The following is a 13,495-nucleotide window of genomic DNA, read 5'->3' as shown; positions in this document are numbered from 1 at the left end:
GGGGTTCACTCACCTGCCCGCTGTCACTGAGCACGTAAGCAGGGAGGTGACACCTCGTGCCGGGCAGCCTGACGCCGGAGCCTGTGCCCTCAACACCAGAGCAGCACTTTGTTTAATGTGGCCAACTGCGTATTTCTTACAAAACTGGATTTCTTTGAACACTAGTCAATCTGAATATTTTGATCTTTTTGCTTTGCTGTCATGTTTTTGGACATGGATATTTGTGTGTGTGTGTCTGTTCAGAGTGTGTGTGTATCTGTGTGGAACGTGTGTGCAGAGGGTAGTGTGTGTGAAGTGTGGTGTGTGTGCATACAGTGTGCGGGGTGTGTACAGTGTGCAGGGTGTGTGTGCACTGCCCCTTTGTATCCACGAGGGCCCGCGGGTCCCGAGCCCTGTGCGTGGGCGGCACTGTGAGTTATGGTGTTTCAGGGTGGCCTCCTCCTGTGCGACAGGTGCCGTCCTCTCTGGGGGTGCGAAGGGCTGGGAGGGCGCAGGCAGGGCTCAGACTCACAGGCGGGTCAGCGCTGTGGTCAGGGGTCAGCGTGTGTGCAGGTCGGGCTCCACCGCCGCACCTGCAGGAATCTTGCTGGAGCACGTGACCGGGAGACCCAAAGGAGCCCGAGGCTGGCCCCGGTGGCCGGGGCGGGGGCCCTTCTCTGGGTGTCCCTCGAGCTCGGGCGTCCCGGAGCCCCCGTCCTAATTCCCGGCCCCGGCCCCTGCGCACTGAGCGGCCTCCCCGGGCCTTGCGGGGCCCTCCTTCTTCTGGCATCCTTCTTCCTGTTCTTCTACATACAGACTCTGTGAGGCTTTGCAGGTCAGAGGCTTCCCTGTACTGAAGAGTTTGCATCTTGCTTGAACACAAGCAAACGCGGCAGCTGGTAGGAAACGGTAAGTACAGTCTTTCCCCCTTATCCACGGTTTCACCTTCCGAGGCTTTCGTTACCTGCGGTCAACCGTGGTCCGAAAATATTAAATGATTAACAATGTTGTGTTAGTTTCAGCTGTACGACTCACACAACTTTGTTAATCAACTCTGCTCCAATATAAAATAAAAACTTAAAAACGAAAATATCAAATGGAAAATTCCAGAAAGAAACAAGTCATGTGTTTTAAGTTGCATGCCATTCTGAGGACTGATGAAATCTCGCTGAGGTTGCTAAGCTCTACGTTCAGAACAAATCTCCTATTCATGAAACTGAAGAAGGAAGAGAGAATTCGTGCTCGTCCTGCTGTTGCACCTCAAACTGCAAAAGTTACGGTCACAGTGGGTGACAAGTGCTTAGTTTAGATGGAGACGGCAGGACATTTTTACAATAAGATGTTGTACTATTATAATTGTTCTGTTTTACTTTTAGCTATATTTGTTCATCTCTGTGTGTATTTATACATTAAACTTCATCGTAGTGGGTAAGTATAGGAAAAAGCATAGTGTCTATGGAGTTCAGTACTATCCATGGTTTCAGGCCTCCACCGGGGGTCATGGACGGTATCCCCAGTGGATAAAGGGGGACCAGTGTAAAACCCACACAGGACCAAGAACCCACATTCTCAGGAGGCATCCTTGTTCCACCTGGGGTCCCGGTAAAACCTGGGAGGGGACCCTATGTTGCAGTGTGGTGTCCTGGAAAGTCCCTTCCTAAGTGGTGACTTCCAAGGGGGTGCGGTGGCCGGTTCCAGGGAGGGGCAGTCTCTGATGTCCCGGGGGACACAGCGGGCGCTGTCCCGCCCCTGGAGGGTCTCTCCGGAGGGGCTCTGTCATGTCCACCTCAGCTGGGGGTGGGGGGAGGGAAGCCCAGGCCAGAACAGGAAGTACAGTTGTAAATGGAGTGAATCTTTTTATTTTACCAGAACCAGATGTATAAAAGTACCAGGAAAAAAGGAAGCCATAGGTTAACTAAACAGACTACTGCCATCAGGAACAATGAAGTTATATGGCCATGAATGTCAAGGGCGTGGTTTAGGAGGTGCAATTGTGGGCTGGATGCCCCGGGCCGGACAGGAGGGCTGGGCGCCCAGCACTTCCCGGGGAAACCCCTGGGTGCCTGGGTCTCCCACCCTGGCCATCTGCAGTTTGGAAGTGGATCTGTGCCTTGGATTCTCTGCCGTCAGCCTTGTCTCATCTGTGACCTCAGTCCCACCATTGCCTAAGTGCCCAAGTAGTGACCTTCACTAGCACTTAGCTGCCACATCTGCTGGATGGCAGTCCTGCGACTCAGACTGACTCCCGCTGAGGCCTGGGTGTGCTCACCTCGGTGTGTGGATGTGCACACAGGCCACACGTCTGTCTTCAGAGCATCGCCCTCTCCTCTGCTCCAAATCCCCCAGTGATTCCCACCCATTCTCCTCCTCCCAGTAAAAGCAGGTGGCGCTCCGATGGCCCTCAGGCGCCCCGAGGTGGGACCCCGCCACCCCTCTGGCTCACTCCCCAGCTTCCCGCCAGCCACTTCTCCACCGGGTCAGCTCACTCCCACCACAGCCTCTGCACTGGCTATCCCCCTCCCGGAAAGCGTCTCCAGATATCCACACGTCTCCCTGCCTCCAAGTCTCTGCCCAGATGTCACCTGTCGACCAAGTAGCTGTGACGGTGCAGCACGTGGTGCAAGGGGGAGGGGGTCTTCTGGCACCTCAGCCAGAGACACTAAGAATATTCCTGCTTAGAGGGTGCCCTTGTGGCCTTGGATCCCGAGGACAGGATTGTAGCAGAACCTGCAAGGGCCCGGGAGGTCCAAGGTGAGCTTCCCAAGTCACTTATTAAGTGGGTACCTCAAACCTGAACCCTCCAAGTCACAGGTGGCTTTTCCAATACGACGTGTGTCGCTCTGTGTATCCTGTAGCATCATTTCATCTCAAAGCAAAGGAAGGCACGTGACACTCTGGCCAATGGAGCCAACAACTTAGCACAGAATCCCATAAGGCAGGAAGGTGGGAGGGTTGAGGCCTCCACACAGCACGCTCAGAGCCCAGCCTTACCCTCCAGGGAGACGGGGCGCATGGGCAGGTAGCCCAAGGAGAGGCAGCACCCACGCACCTGTCCACCCCCTTCTGGGGCTTGGCTCTTGATATCTTACATATTCTAGAATGAGCTACAGAGGCGCCTGTTTTAGAGCCAAGCAGGGCTATTTTATAGCAGATTTTCTTGTTTCAGAATTTGTAAACTGAGGCTTCCCTGGTGGCACAGTGGTTAAGAATCCACCTGCCAATGCAGGGGACACGGGTTCAAGCCCTGGTCCAGGAAGATCCCACATGCCGCGGAGCAACTAAGCCCGTGTGCCACAACTACTGAGCCTGCACTCTAGAGCCCACGTGCCACAACTACTGAAGTCCATGCCCCTAGAGCCCGTGCTCTTCAACAAGAGAAGCCACCGCAATGAGAAGCCCGCGCACCGCCATGAAGAGTAGCCCCCGCTCGCCACAACTAGAGAAAGCCCGCAGGCAGCAACGAAGACCCAACGCAGCCAAAAATAAATAAATTTATTTTTAAAAAATTTGCAAGCTGTGTTTGACTCCCTGTCTACTTCTCCTCTCCCCCCACCACCATCAGCTGCCCAGCCAGGCTGGCCAGGTCCCCTGGGAGTTCTCAGAGGTACCTGTGGTCCCCTGGAGGCAGGCCTGCTGGGTGGTTCACAGCTGCTGTGTGCAAAGCCCTGTGGAGGGGAGGGACTTAGATGCAGGTGGGAGGGAGGCCTGGGGACCACTGGGTACTAGGCTCTGTTCTCCAGACAGCAGGAGGCCGGCGGGCAACTCTCCGACCACACACATCCGTCCGGAGCCTGCTCCCTGCATATCCCTCAGCCCGGCCTTCCGAGACAAACCGAAGCCCTACCCACACCCTGAGCGGGGCTGGAGGTGATGCTGTTCACTTGATGTATGTCTGGACACAGAGCCCGAATGTGCTGACAGAACAGATTCTAAGAACTCGGACGGGAAAATCCGTATTGCAAATCACATACTTAGTCTGGCTTTACAAGAGCCATTTATTCCGCGAACCGCAGCGGGTTCGTCATTCTCACTCTCCTCGAAGCGCACAGATGAATTAGGGGATTTCCACCCCTTCTGGCTATGAAGAAAGGGTAGGAGAGGAAGGAGTACACGAGAACCCTGGAAAATCACTGATCCAGGCAGTGGCTTTGGTCGCTACATCTGAATACTCACCACATTCGGTAACATGAAGCGGTGGTCCCCCTCCCTGGGCCAGAGGAGAAGAGAGTCATCTGTCACCCAGAGGCAAAAGGTCTCTGTAGAGCCTCAGGGGGCTCAGGCGTCAGCTGGGAGCTGGGAAGACGACTGCGGTGGGGACCGGAGGCAGAATGGGGGTGTTTCTGCCCGCAGGGATGGTCTCGGTAATGCAGGAGTGTAAACTGAACGTCCCCTACAAGTTCAGGCGACAGGGTAATTACCTGCCCCACAGAGACTGGGAACGTGGGCCACACAGCCCGCCCGCCTCTTCTGTGCCCAGCACTGCACCCGCCTCCTCTGTGGGTTTAACTGTGAACGGATAAGGCATGTTGTGATCCCATTTTGCAGTTCAAGGTTCCGGAAGCCGGGGGAGCTTCAGTAACTGGCATGACAATGGCGGGTCCGAATCCCAGCCCTCTGACCCCAGACCCACTTCCCTGTCCCTGCCCACTACACGCTGCAGGGGGAGGGGAGGAAGAAGAGATTTCAGGATGGAGACACAGCATCAAGGGAGGAGGGAGATAAGGGGGCCTCCGACAAAGAGAGAACACCTGCGACGTCACCTTCCTAGTGACGGGGGTCCCAACCCCAGAAAAAGCCAACTCCCCAGGTTGGCACACACCAGCCTTGAGTGTCAGTTACATCTTGTCGTGACTGTATTTCTCAGCCCCTCTGGAGTGAGGGGGGGAGACAGAGGCCGGAGGAGACACTTTGAGCCAGTGTCCCTGGGGGTTTGGAAGAAGGGTAACTAAAGAAATACCTGAAGTCCATAAAAGCAACACATTTTTCTAGATCTAGGGATATTCTGGACTGTTCCTCAGAGGCCAGGACAGAAGTGCCCTCGTCTGAAATTCATAATTTACCACTTTGTCATTTCAATCACATCATCTCCAAAAAAAAAAAAGACAGGATCTTCTTTAGAGCCTAAACATTAAAAAGTCTTCACTAAAATTTAAACCTGAAAACAGTATTTTTCTGAGTATTATGGACTGTGCCATTAATAACAGAACAACTGCTTTTACCTCCCTGGCATTTCAACCCATTTCGCCAGGCAGCCAGGTAAAACCATATTTGCCTATTCTTTTAATTTTGTTGTTCCTTTACAGCAGATGACAATGATTTCCATTTGAATGATTCTCTTTTCCCCGTATGTGGAAAGAACTTGAAAAAGTTAACAGGGTAACTTGTAACGAGGCCTGCTCCGGTGTCTCCCTTACAGACATTTCAACTTGTCCGTCTCAAGGCAAAGATTTGTGACGCTGTAGAGAGACAGCCCTGCCCTCTTACAGCCCCTTGGGAGGAAGCCCCACCACACACACTGTCCTCTAGCCACCAGACTAAGTGGCTCAGAAACAAAATTTCTGAATTTCCCTCCCTTGCTGCCATCTTGGTCTGAAGTCCCACGAAGCTTCCTTTAAAGCAAGTTAGCGGTCTCTCTCTTCTCCCTTCTCTCATCCACACGGCTGCCAGCACCATCCTCCCCAAACACAGGTCAGGGCACAGTGTTCTCCACTTGGTCCTACTGTCTACATAAAGCCCTGTAGCCTTCAAGGTCCTCTTAGCACTGGGAGGTGTGAACGCCCCTCTCTCTCTCTCTCTCTCTCTCTCTCTCAAACACACCAGGCATTGTCATGCCATGTGCTGTATTTATGCTGACCTTCAGCCTAGAATGTCTCCTTCTCTGGTTAAAAATCATACTTGAGACCCAAATGAAATTGGACCTCCCAGGTTCTCCTAGTTGGAACGGATCCCACTTTCCTCTTTGATCCCACAGTATTTGATGCCTCCATTATAGCATTTGTTTCACTTTGGTTTTTGTATCTGTTTAAATTCCTTGGGCTACAACATGTGCTTCTTAATGGCAGATGTCATCCCTTTATATGCTGTGCATATTGACTGGGTGTTTCTGTGTACAAGTCATGGAACTTGACACTGTGAGAATCTCATGTGATAAGGCATATGGACCTTTACTTTGAGAAGTGTGAAGTCCATACTTTCAACACGTGTGCTGGGAATAAATCCAATATCTTAAGTATAAAAAGAGCTCGTACAAATCAATAAGAAAAGAGCAAATATCCCTATAGGAAACGAAGGTAATTTCAGACACCGCTGGTGAGAATGTTCATCGTCACCACCTTTCTGGAGGGCATTCTGACAATACACATTTAAAATATGTACAAACTTTTGTTCAGTAACTCCACGCTACGGAGCTTCACCTAAGGTAGCAGTTAGGACAGGCACAAAGATTAAATACCACTGTGCTTAATATCATTATGTTCAAGACCGGGTGATTTGTAATACTAAAAAAATGGAAATAGCACATCCATAGGATAGAATTTTTGCAAAAATAAAAATTATATTTTTGGAAAGTATTTAATGCACAGAAGAATATCAAGGCTAAAATATGAAAAAAGAAGAATACACATAAAAACCTGCTTCAATACCATAATGTATTGCTAAGAAGTGCTATTTTAGGTTTTTAAAATTTGGGTCCTCTAAATTTTCAACAATGATTATATGTCTATTTTAAACCCAGAAAAAAATTTTTTTTTTGGAAAGAAGAATATTAAGTCAAAAAGGAGACATAAGGCAAATACAGAAAGGCCCAGGGCTGGGATCCAGCCAGTACACATCAGTACACACCAGTATGTTCAGTGCAGCTGTAACGGCCAGTGGCCATTTGTTTGGTTGGGGCCCCCCATACTGGTCATTAAATATATTGAGTGTCACCCATGCAAATAACCATGATAAGTTTCTTAAAGCCCAGATAAAGCGCTTTTAAAAATGACATCCAACGAAAAGAATTACTTGCTCTAAAACCGTTAAGAAAGGGAATGAAATAGACCATCACGTGCTCCAGACTTTTGGAGTCACTGAGCTTCGGAGCTGGAAAGAATCTTCAAAGACCAGCAATGCCACAGATGGAGAAAATGTGGTTCAGAAGTATTCACCCACTGTCCCAAGGTCCAAGAGGTAGGGTGGTGTGATGGGTTGAATTATATCCCTCCCACCCGCCTCAAAACCCATATGTTGAAGTCCTAACCCCCAGTTCCACAGAACATGACCTTCTTTGGAAACAGGGTCACTGTAGATGTAATTGGTTAAGTGTAGATGAGGTCATGAGGGTGGGGCCTAATCCAATATGGCTGGTGTCCTTAAAAGGGGGAAACTTGGACCCAGACGTGCACATAGGGAGAACCCCATGCAAACACAAAGGCAGAGATGGGGGTGATGCTTCTATAAGCCAAGGATTATAGCCCAGGATTGGCTAAAGATTGCCAGCAAATCACCAGAAAGATAGGACCAGCACCTCTATCGCAGGCATTCGGCTGTCCTTACATTCGTCTTCCAGGCCCAGATGCCTGAGGCCGGAATGCTGGGTCTGGAACTTCCAATGAAATCCAGATTATGTGTTTTTTTTAAATTTTATTGAAGTATAGTTGATTTACAATGTTGTGTTCATTTCTTCTGTACAGCAAAGTGACTCAGTTTTACATATATATATATTTTTTTCATATTCTTTTCCATGATGGTTCATCCCAGGATATTGAATATAGTTTCCTGTGCTCTACAGTGGGACCTTGTTGTTGATGCATCCTGTACATAATAGTTTGCATCTGCTCACCCCAAACTCCCACTCCATCCCTCCCCCACCCTCCCTCCCCCTTGGCAACCACAAATCTATTCTCTATGTCTGCGAATCTGTTTTTGTTTTGTAGATATGTTGATTTGTGTCTTATTTCAGATTCCACATATTCTGTATTGAATCCTCTTACCACCAGGGCAAAGAAAGAAGCTATGAGGGATGGGGTCTGTCTTGACAGAGCTCGCCCTCTGATTAGGAAACAAGACACACTCCCAGGACGATAGGCAACAGCGATCCACTGTGTGTGGGATCTCACCACCCACGAAACACAGGGAGGGGCAGTCCCAGCCACGGAAGCCTCCTGCCCCGTCTAGTCTCCCAACACTGTGTTCCATGATCAAAACCACCCTGGACTCAGAAGCAGCTGGAAGCTCAGAAGGTCAGGGTGGTGATGAGGTTTGTATATAAGGCCCACCCTAGGGTGGAACTCCTTAGGACAAAATGACAAAAGCATCAGGGAAGGCCCTAGGACCCACTTTCTTTAACTAGAAATTAGGCAGGAAAACAAGAGACCAGTGAGGTCTGGACTTCTGGTGTTCAGCCCCTGGGCTCACCTGGCCGGCCCCACTCCCACCCAGGCTGGACTCCCGGAGCCCCTAGTCCAGGCCCAGCCCTGCCCGAATCACCCAGAGAACCAGCCTCCCGGGGGCCCACCAGGACTCCGGCCAACTGTTCCGTGACCCGCAGAACCTTGGAGAACAGAGTATTTCCACAAAGCAGTTTTAAATCCAAACAACAGACTCTTCTGGAAACCATTGCCCCAAGCTGCAGGAGGCAAGGAAAAAAAAAAAAAAGAACAAAAACCCGCAAATTCAAGTCCGTAATACATTCTGTGCATAGTTTGTGGTTTTAGAGTCACTTTAATCTTTCTCCCCACTAAACTCTTCCAAAGATCTGTGCATCGGCCGAGCCAACCCGCGGTTGCACTTCTAAGCAAAAACCTTGTAAAACTAGACTCTGGACTGTGTCCCTCACAGGCTTGTAACATCTCCAAGAGCAAAGAGTGACACGATACACTGAAACAGGTCCAAGGAACCATCCCTATGTTTTGTGTCAAAGAGTTGCTTTATTAAAGTCTTAGGACCATGTGTCAGGCCGGCTGAAGGCATGTTTGCTTTCTTGCTGCAGAGCCCGGGTTGGCAGTCGAGCACGTCAGCCCCATCGTCCTGGGGGCTGCAGTGTGTCTGCCCAGGGTCCCCGGGCACTCCGCCACCGCCGAGCTAAGCCCACGGGTGCTTTGGCACGGCTGGGCAGGCAGCACCAAGGAGGGTGGCTGTGAGGGGGAGACTCAGGGGAGCCCCCATGCTCAGCGCCCTGCATCTCCCTGATAGATAGACCCCAGGACCCCAGCATTTGCTGAATCCATCCAGCCCAGCAGGCCAGGCCTATGGCTCTACTGCCCCTGATGGCAGAGAGCACTGTTCTGTTTGTTTTTTCAAAGTCTCCATTTCAAACCAAGAATTGTGAACACAACATTGTAAATCAGCTATACTTCAATAAGGTTTAAAAACAAAAAAAGCAGGGAACTGTATTCAATACCCTGTGACAAACCACAATGGAAAAGAATACGAAAAAGGGTACGTATGTATGACTGAGTCACTTTGTGGCACAGAAGAAATTAACACAACATTGTAAACCAACTAGACCGATAAAATTTAAAAAAAAGAATTGTGTCTCTAGGCTTGGCCTTGGGTCCCTCTCTTTCCTGAGGAAGCCTGGGACCCAGGGCCCAGGACAGTCTAGCAAAAGAAGCTATCGGACAAGGAAAAGCGCAGTGAATCTAACTACCTTAGCATTCTCGTCTAATCTAAGAGTGTTCACACTTCAACAGGTGTGGAAACACGAAGAGTGCCAGAGGGAATCTGTTCTCACCATAGTGAGAGCGCCTGGCCTTGGAGTCGGACGGCCCGGGTTAAAGCCTGACCGGTCAGCTTGCCGCCCTCACGCCAGGCGGGTGGGAGCCCGTCCCAGAGCCTCCACGGGGGCCAGGGAGATGGGTGGTCACTCAGCGTCATGGAAGCACCTGTCTGTGCTTTCCTTATCACTCTGGTCTCGCCCGACGCGACCCCTGTGAGTTCTATTTCCCAGCGTCTCCCACCCTGAGTGACACAGGACGTGGGCTTGGGCTTTCCCCACCCCTCTGAGCAAACACACTGCACAGCCACACCCAGGAGTGGATCCCAGCGAAGCAGCATCACTGCTAGCACCCCCGACCTGAGGTTAAGCCTGGGAGAAATCGGAAACAGGCGTTTGCCGAGGGACCCTCGTCACCCCAGGGAGGGTCTCAGAGGCAGAGCACAGCCCCACAGCCTGCAGGAGGAAACGGGCGGCCCCAGAGCCACGGGCGGCCGTGGCGGGGTGGGCATGTTGTCCTCCGCCTACCCACCCCCTCCATCCGGACCGGGTCGACATCCTCACCTTGGAATCAACAATCTGTCTCCAGCGCGGTCCCAGGCTAAGCACACACCTGGGAGGCAGGAGGGATGGATGCCACAATACCCATGAGAACCTTAGAGCAGACGTGCTTGCCGGCTAGGAGGGGCCCTGGGAGAGGGTGAGACCGGGGAGGGGTCAGCATCGGGGGACACCTGCCCGGCTACCAGCAGGGTGCAGGCCCTCAGGGGCAGACAGCGCCCGCCCCCGGGCCGACCACCAGGTCCAGCACAGGGAAGTGGGCATCACTCGGCTGCAGGGTTAGAATCTATGGAGGGCGCATCTGTGACCCACAGGGACAGTCCTGCGAGCATTGACCATGCCAGGCTCGGCCTGTCCTTTGGGCACCCACTGCCCGGGGACCTGGAGGCTGGGAGGCCAAGCCCTGATTGTCAACAGGCCCTTCGGCCAGCTGGTACCACACAGACCCAGCTGTGGGCTGTGGGCACCCACAGACACCCACCACCCCAGCCTAGCTTGTGCACCTGGAGCCCCGTCCTGGAGTGACGTCCCAGGACGCTGGGGTCAGTGAGGTGGCCCCGCGGTCCTCCTGACTGGAGATGTCTACACAGCTCCCAGCCCTCTGCTGTACCAGCCCACAAAGGACGGGGAGGAAGGGCAGAATTCCAAACGGGGTGAACGGGAGGAAGAATCTGGAAGGCAGGGCAATGGTGCCGGGGCCAAGGAGAGGCTTTTCTAGAGGGGAGGACTTCGGGGACACACGGAGCTGGAGACCAGGAGGTCCTGATGGCTGGCAGGACGGGGGCCACACGGCAGGGTGCCGGCAAGGAGCCGCCCCAGCATCAGGAACCCAGAGACCAGCTGAGGGACCCTGCGTCCCTGGTGAGAGATGCTTCCTGTCCCGCCTGGTGACGTCAGAGGGAGCCCCAACACGCGGTGTGTCCCCCGGCGATGCCCTTCCCTCTGTGGGGCAGAGAGCCGGCCCCAGGCAGCAGCTACGTTCTGAGAACACCGTGGTTTTCATGACGTTTTTTAAAATGGTAACTTCCACGGCTGACAAATGATACCACTTTCCCCTTTAGTGCGGCGGTAGTTCATTTCCTTATAAACTAATTTATCGAAGTAAAAACGTGAGGTCATTTCCTTATAAACTAATTTATCGAAGTAAAAACGTGAGTCCACTTAAGGAAAAAGGATGGAGTAAGCCAGACTACAGTATGTGGTACGTGGATGCGGCAAAAATGATCCAGACAGTACCTGATGCTGCGAGGACGTCACGGCAGGAAGGGTGACCCTCTGAGGAGTAGATTTAGCAAAGCCTTTGGAGGCGGGGGCCCGGGGGGCTGGGGCGGCGCCGTCCTCAGAGGCCACGGCTCATCGTGAGCCAGTATCGCAGCCCCGCGTCCTGTGTCCTGGTCCCGGGGCTGCCTGTAGGACGGCATCAGTCCCTGGTCCCATCCACCGGCAACTTGGTTTGAATTCCATCTCGGGCCTCCAGCTGTTTGGGAATGAACAGCAGAAGAGAAATGCGAACCGTTGTGAAGTCATGTATGTAGCACGAGCGGCCTGACGCGAGTACCCCCCTGACGTGGAGAAGCAGTGGGGAGACGCCCAGCTCGGGGGTGACGCTGTGCAGACGCCAGCAGAACCAGGGCCGGGCCCGCCCTCCCCCGCCCTTCCCAACCCCATAAAGAAAACACAACACGCACGTGGGAGACGCAGACAAGCTTGCGCTGTTACCAAGGGGTCTGCGTTCCCATTAGGGACGAAAATCTAACAGTTTGGGGTCTGGGGCTGAACATTTTCTCACTCATTTCCCCCGGGAGAATCTAGTCACGGGCTACTGCTCCATGTTCCCCCGGGGAGTCCCAGCATCCCCACCAGACAGGAAAAAGAGCTAAACCAACAGGTGGCCTGTGGGATTTGCCTCTAATTAAATCATCTCGGAGGCGGGCATTAACTTACAATCGGACCCAAGCTAAAGCTCGAGCTCCCGGGAATCCACGTCACATCATTCCGTCTCCTTTCTCCTGAGTCTTCCCCTGACGTCTGCTCTCTTCTCTTCGGCCCCTTCCTTTCAGCCCTCAATCTGAGAGTGGTTTCTTAGGAACGTGAACATGGGGAGGATACAGTAGCTTCTGGCGCATCCCGCAAGCCTGGTCGCAAAGTCTTGACCACAGGCTGAGGGTGGGCGGGGCCAGCAGCACCAAGCCCGCCCCTCCCCGTGCAGGATGGGCCCTCGGGCCCTCGGCACTGCAGGTGCCCAGAATTACCAAATTGAGCTCATCTGACACGTGTTAGTTACACGATTGCTCTTTAACAGGGGGAGGGGAGGGAGCAGAGGAGGTGGGAGCCCCTGCTCCCTGAGCCGACCCCCCCCTCCCCTCCCCATCTGACCTGGGCAGGCAGATAGCCCAGGACGGAGGGGCAGGGTGGAGGTATGAACAAAGAGTCTGGGCTTTGGGGTCCAGCTGGACTGGATTCCAGCTCATTCCCTCCCTCTCTCTCTCTCTCTCTCTCCCCCTCCCTCCCTCCCTCTCCCTCTTTCCCTCTCTCCCTCCCTCCCCCCCTCCTTCCCTCCCTCCCTCCCTCTCCTCTCTCTTTCTCTCTCTGTCTCTCTGTCTCTCTCTCCCTCCCTCTCCCTCTCCCTCTCTCTCTCTCTCTCCCTTTCCCTCTCTCTCCCTTCCTCCCTCCCTCTCTCCCTCTCTCTTTCTCTCCCTCTCCCTCCCTCTCCCTCTCCCTCTCTCTCCCTCCCTCCCTCCCTCTCTCTCCCTCCCTCCCTCCCTCTCTCCCTCCCTCCCTCCCTCTCTCTCCCTCCCTCCCTCCCTCTCTCTCCCTCCCTCCCTCCCTCTCTCTCTCTCCCTCCCTCCTCCCTCCCTCCCTCCCTCTCTCTCTCTCTCCCTCCCTCCTCCCTCCCTCCCTCCCTCTCTCTCTCTCCCTCCCTCCTCCCTCCCTCCCTCCCTCTCTCTCTCTCCCTCCCTCCTCCCTCCCTCCCTCTCTCTCTCCCTCCCTCCTCCCTCCCTCCCTCCCTCTCTCTCTCTCCCTCCCTCCTCCCTCCGTCCCTCTCTCTGTCTCTCTCTCCGTCTCTCTCCCTCCCTCCGTCTCTCTGTCTCTGTCTCTCTCTCTCTCCCTCTCTCTCCCTCCCTCCCTCTCCTCTCTCTTTCTCTCCCTGTCTGTCTGTCTCTCTCTCTCTCTCCCTCCCTCCCTCCCTCTCCGTCTCTCTCTCCCTCTCCATCTCTGTCTCTCTCCCTCTCTCTCTCTCTCTCTCTCCCTCCCTCC

The sequence above is a fragment of the Phocoena phocoena genome, chromosome 2 (genome assembly GCF_963924675.1).
Source record: "Phocoena phocoena chromosome 2, mPhoPho1.1, whole genome shotgun sequence".
Taxonomy (NCBI): Eukaryota; Metazoa; Chordata; class Mammalia; order Artiodactyla; family Phocoenidae; genus Phocoena; species Phocoena phocoena.
This window is presented reverse-complemented; position numbering follows the sequence as displayed.